Source organism: Pteropus vampyrus, unplaced genomic scaffold, assembly GCF_000151845.1.
Source record: "Pteropus vampyrus isolate Shadow unplaced genomic scaffold, Pvam_2.0 Scaffold21, whole genome shotgun sequence".
NCBI lineage: Eukaryota > Metazoa > Chordata > Mammalia > Chiroptera > Pteropodidae > Pteropus > Pteropus vampyrus.
This window is the reverse complement of record NW_011888802.1, coordinates 1,027,122-1,033,164: the sequence shown is the minus strand read 5'-3', so window position 1 is coordinate 1,033,164 and position 6,043 is coordinate 1,027,122. Positions and strand designations below refer to the sequence as shown.

The 6,043-nt window shown below is 33.9% G+C and overlaps 1 pseudogene; it reads right to left on the bottom strand.

The window, feature by feature from the left end:
• Positions 1-1,636: 1,636 nt before the first annotated feature.
• LOC111736738 lies at positions 1,637-1,754 on the bottom strand (annotated as a pseudogene).
• Positions 1,755-6,043: the final 4,289 nt, after the last annotated feature.

The window sequence follows — 6,043 nt, the reverse complement described above, 5'->3', positions numbered from 1 at the left end:
TAAGCTTTTTTAGTAGAGTTTAGGTGTAACTAGTTTCCATCCCTCTTTGTGGAAATCGCATCTCAGTTCTCTCAGTTCTCCCAGATTTTGTTTGTTTATTTGTTTGTTTGTTTTTGCTTATACATGAATCTCATTTCTTAAAGCGGAATGCAGTGGGGTGTATAAACTAGATGCATTTGAGTCCTCGTTGCTGTTGCCGTCTTCTGCTCAGGCACCTTTTAGCTCTCTTTCATATACAGAGTAGGTAGATTCCACCAGGTTCAATATTGATATGCTGGCATCTCATCATAGTGAATGTGAAAGTGATAGCTTCCTCACTGCAGTATGGTGAATTCTTATGCGACATATAAATGAGCCTTTATAGTTATTTTAGGGAGTCATTTCCTTCATCTTTCAGTTCCCTTTGTGTAGCATTGCCTCTGTGAAGCTCATGAGAACTGCAGGGACTTAAAAATGGAGCAAATGGCTCTCCAAGGAAACATCCCTAGGAGGTGTGAACTGCATGGCTCTTGTGAATTCTTGGAGTTTGATTCTCACTGTGAAACAAGATCAGTGTAAGATAGAAATGTAATGAAAACAACATTTTGTTCCAGTGGGTAAACTCAGACTGGTGACAACTAGGTATTCTGATAGTGAAGTTTCATAATCTGGATTGATTTCTAGAGAAATTTAGAAACCATCAATTTTTACAGTGCTATGAATATGTAAGAGTACCAGGAGAGGGGATTCTAATATAAATGAGTCAGTGCCATCAATGCTAATTTGCTTTCTGTTTTGTTCATGACACGAGAAAGCAGTCAAAGAGAGCTTTTGCTGCTACTGTTGTCACCCATCTTTCAAGTGAAAGGTAGTTTCAACATCGTGATTTAAAAAAGTGCTTTTGGCATGGATGGTATATATTTTTAAAGCACACAGAGTAGTGCCTGACACCTGGTGAGTATTGCATGAGGATTTTTTTAAATCAATAAAGTATTAGAGTAAATCAAACCACGTTTGCCAAAATTCATTCATGCTCATGAAAGAGAAAACTCTTGGTATTGTTGATCATTTGTAGTTCAGATAACCATTCCTGTGTTTCACATATTTTAGGATTAGCAGAGTTGCTTTCAGTACTGCCAGGCTAAAGCTTCTTTTACGACATCAATTAAACCTTACCCACAAGTAGCCTTCTTACAGTTACTCAACGTTAGAATTTATTGTAAATGTAATAAAATTATAGAGAAGACTAACGAGAGTTTACATATTGATTAATAAAAGCTTATGGTAAATTAACTAAAGGCAAAGTGATTTAATTATGGAAAAAAGATGACATTGTTAATCTGAAGAAGAGTCAGCCATAATAGTGCTCAAGACATTTGTGAAATTTAGAAATAGAAGAAAAGACTGTGCATTGACACTCTATAATTTATGTCTCTAAGAAGATCGGTCTCACCACTTTAGTGCTAGGACTATATAAAATAGGTGAACCAAAGACCTTGGAATCCTGTATCTGGTTAATTTGCTGAGGTATGTTTGTTTGTTTATTTATTTATTTATTTATTTATTATAATATATATTTTTGGCAAAGCAACCCTTGGTTGACCTCACAGATTGCAAAGACCTTGTCAGCTTACAATCCTTTATTTTTTATTTTTTACTCCTATAGCACCTGGTTTTCCTAGGTGGTCTCCCATCCAAGTACTAACCAGGCCCGACCCTGCTTAGCTTCTGAGATCAGACAGGATGGGCTTATTCAGGGTGGCATGGCTATAGCAATTTGCTGATATTTATACAATGTATACATAAGTAGTTTCTACTCTATCTAAGGTTCCATATTAGTAATTTTATAAGCACAGAACAATATGAGGAGAAAGGAGATGGTTTATAACTTACTGTGTTTCATGGAGGTTTTGAAACTAGTTGATTTGTGTGATGATTAAAATTTCCTTTTAAAACATTTTAAGTTAGCATGTGTAATTTGTTCTTCTCAATTTCTTCTTGAGCAGCCTCAAACTTAAGGAAAGGGGCGTGTTTCTGTTTTCTATAAACAAAAAGTAATGGTTCTATGATACTAGGGATCATTTAAAGATGTGTTTAGAAGGTAATAAAGAGATGTGATGAGAAAAAATGAAAGGAAGAAGAAGCACAGAAAGTTGAGTTTGAAAGTGTCCTGCTGATTCAGAGCAAATTCGACCTGGTAAGAGCACATGTTAAAGGCTCTAACTGATTTCGAGAATACCTGAAACATATGTTACAAATGTTTAGAGCCTTTATTCAGAATGACCCGTGAAATACTCTTTTTATATGCTTTACCAAAGAATGTTTTGACTTTTACATTTAAGATAAGATGTGCCCTCATCCCAGGCAAGTTTGAAATTGATTTTCAGGCCCTTAAGCTGATAGAATTCAGGTCACTCAAATTTATTCCTTCCCACCTCCATAACACCTGTCTTCCACCATTAGACTAGTTTATATCTGTTGCTTTGTCATTCTTCCAATAAAGTTATGAGTCCTGGCTCCTATTCCTCAGTGCATCTCTTTTTTTTTTTGGTTCTTCTGATAATCAAAATTATGCTATGGTATTTATTATGGTATATATTAGTGGCCATCTTTTTTTTTTTTTTTTTTTTTTAGCAAAGACATATGTCTTAATCTTAAAGAGAACTAGTGGCAGAAATGTACAGCTTGTCATCACTCTTTACATTGCTTGTAATGCCTGCAGATGGAAAAACTTAGGTTAAAATTTCTTTTAGGAGTCTAAGGATATAGCACACTGCAGAGCTCTCTTTTTATAGCAGACTTGCAATACTGTATTGTGTGGATAAATGAATGAGTTAATGGACAGCATTCAGCCTCAACAGAAGACAGTTTAAGTAGATTTGCACTTGTGACATCCTTCTTTTTACCTTTCATGAATAGCAATGCTGTCCGTACCAAAGTAGGTTTTCAGCCAGGTAAGACTGGTGGTAATTAAAAAATCCAATATGATGAGTGTGTTCAGAGATTTTCAAACTTTGAGCAATTTATAAAGTCATATTTTTCAATTGCGAATAAATTCTTTTGTCCCTTAGAGTGCATTTTGATATTTGAATGAAGATCATAGTGTAAAGTGGTTGCTGAACTCAAGCTATATTAAATTGCCTGACTGTGCTGCTTTATTGTTTGTGAGTAGAAGTAAGGCTGGGCAATAGCAAAATAAAATATTGATGAAAATGCACTGAAAATGTGTTAAAGCAACATATTCTGAAACGTATGTAGAACTCTTTGAAGTGAAATAATGCTTTTAAGTGAATTCATAAAGATGTTAGCACATCTTTTTAGCAATAAAATTGCAGTGACAATGGAAATTCCTAACCTCATCCAAGAACATAGATTAACTATAAGGTTTATTAATTTTCTAATTTAAGAATAATTTAATAATAACAGCACAGGAAATATATGCTTCAAGGACTGAATTTTTTTGGTAAATCTCTTTAATATTGGCATGATCTAATAAAGATGCATGTGGCTACCACAAGATTTACACATGCTAAATATTTTTAGATTGATTTCAACAAGAGAGATTGGAGAACACTCCTTCAGAAGTCTCAGGAGAACTGTTTTAACATATTTTTGATAAAGACCCCTATGCACACAATAAACAACCTCAAATGTAATATCATTTGAGCATTTAATCTAGTTACTTTTTAACATTTAACCTTCATAAAATGTTAGGCATAGATTATAAACTTAATAGAGGAGGTAAAGTGTGTGTGAGAGTATGTCTGTGTGTGTGCACGCGCGCGTGTGCGAGTGCGTTTTAATATAATGCAGATCTTAGAATCTTTCCTTAGAACAACCAAATCCATCTATTTTCAATAAAGACAAAAAGGAGAAAAATATGATATGATAGAAATAAATAGATATGCATCAATATCTTTAAAAGTATTTATACATGAGGTCACGGATCTGTCCATTTGGCAAGGATCTGTCTTAAAAGAAATTGTATTTTGATGATAGCCCGTACACATTATTTAACGTTTATGGAACATGGATAGAGGAATGATACTGGATGGACAGCTAGATGGAGCTGGCTTTCCATAAGTCACCAGCCTTTTCATTGCTAAAATAACAAACTCTGATAGTTTGGTGCAGGTTCTGTTCTGAGGAGCAAAATAAAAACACTGAAGTGTTCTCTCTGGTGGGCCAGTTATGACAGTAAATGATGAGTCCCATAAAAACAAAAACAGAATAAATTGTCACTTAATTGAACACAACAATGCAAAGATTGTCAAGGGGTTTGCTTACCCACAAGAAGTATTTTGTTATAAGCATCCAAAATCACAACTGAACCCTAAATTTATATAAACCCTAAATCTTCATTGTGTAATTGCCTTACTGGTAGGTAACTAGATTAAGTTGGTGGGATAGTTTAGCTGGAATATCTAGGGATATATACAGCATACTCAATTTCCTCTATTAAACGAATTTATTTCTGGTTGCTTTCTATTTCATTATAGTAGCCGTAAATTTCTTTTTATACACATAAATGGAAAGATTTTTTCTGAGGTAAGTAAGACCTCAAACTACTACATTTAGATTTAGAGAATAGAGGCCTAGCACTACTTGGCTAAAGACAAAATACCTTGTAAAACTCCCTACCCCTCCACCCTAAAAATTTCAATTATGTTGGGTCTCACGTTCTAAGAATTTCTGTAGTTCTGATAAACTTAGCATAAATGACAGCATTTCCATGATTTTCTGTGGAGACTACACTGTATTTGATGTCATCTTGTGCTTTCTAGAAGAGGGTCTCAAAACCACCTTAGAATTTTCTAATAAAAACTCCCAAAGGCATCCCCATTTGAGACAGAAAAAAAAAGTTATCCTGGATACTTATGCACATCATTTAATACAAGAATCCAGAATCACGGCCACAGAAATTCATAGGACTCTTAATTTAGGTGCCCCGTTTATCATAGTGACTTTTTTGAGGCCTCATATATTGGGTTTTGGATATTTTCTTTCAGTTCTTCTCAATGCATGGTCTGGGAACTTTTAGGGGTTTGCCTGGATTGTCTCAGGAGTCCCCAAGGTCAAAATTATCGATATCATACTACTAAGATATCATTTGCTTTTTTCACTGTGTTGACATTTGCACTGAGCCGTAAAAGCAATAGTAGGTGATGTAGTCGTGTTTGTCACTGTCATGCGGCAGAATGGTTTCGATGAAGCAGTACAAATTACTAATATTAAATCTCAACCCTAAGTATACTTCTTTAATATCCTGTTGATAAAATGGGAAGTACTCATAAGCACACTGCTGCTGCACACCAAGATATAGTGGACATCTCAAGAAAAAGAACTAGTGTGATGGTTTGTCTTGAGAGCTCAACTAGCTAGCTCCTTTTTCATGAAACACAATTTTTACTTGAAAGGATAACAAATAAACCAGGCTTGGGTATTCAAGAGACATTTCTTGAAAATAAAAACGAACCTGTTTCTTCAAGGAAAACAATAGACAATTGTTTTCAGTGGTCAAATTCAAGCTTTTGAACAAAATTTAGAATTTTGGAAAACTTGGCTATGCCACCATAAATTTGACAACTCTGCAATACTTCCTATAAGATTGGTAGGGACATTAACAAATGTATTTTTTAATGTTGTATAATGGAATGCATGAGTTATAAAAACATGCAAGAGTAAAAGATCCATTCGAAAGGTAAGATATAGATCAATATATTTCATCATAGCAGAATAGTAATTAGAGTAGTAGAGTTCATTGATATGTTTTCTTGTTGCCATGTTACAACTAGCTTTTAAGAAATTACTTTGAGTTTTGATGTAGTATTGAAAATTATCCTTAATTAATTGAAAAAGCTATTAAATTCTTTTTTTTCTAACTACATATCTGTGCGAGGCCAGATTTTCTTCATATACTTCAACTAAAAAAAAACTATTGAAATAGATTAAATATAGAAGTATTCAGTTGTCTCCCATTAAGCCAGACATAAAGAATTAAGTAAACAATGTAAAATTATGTCACTATTATCACTAATTTTTTTTGTTTTTGAAAATATAGTTT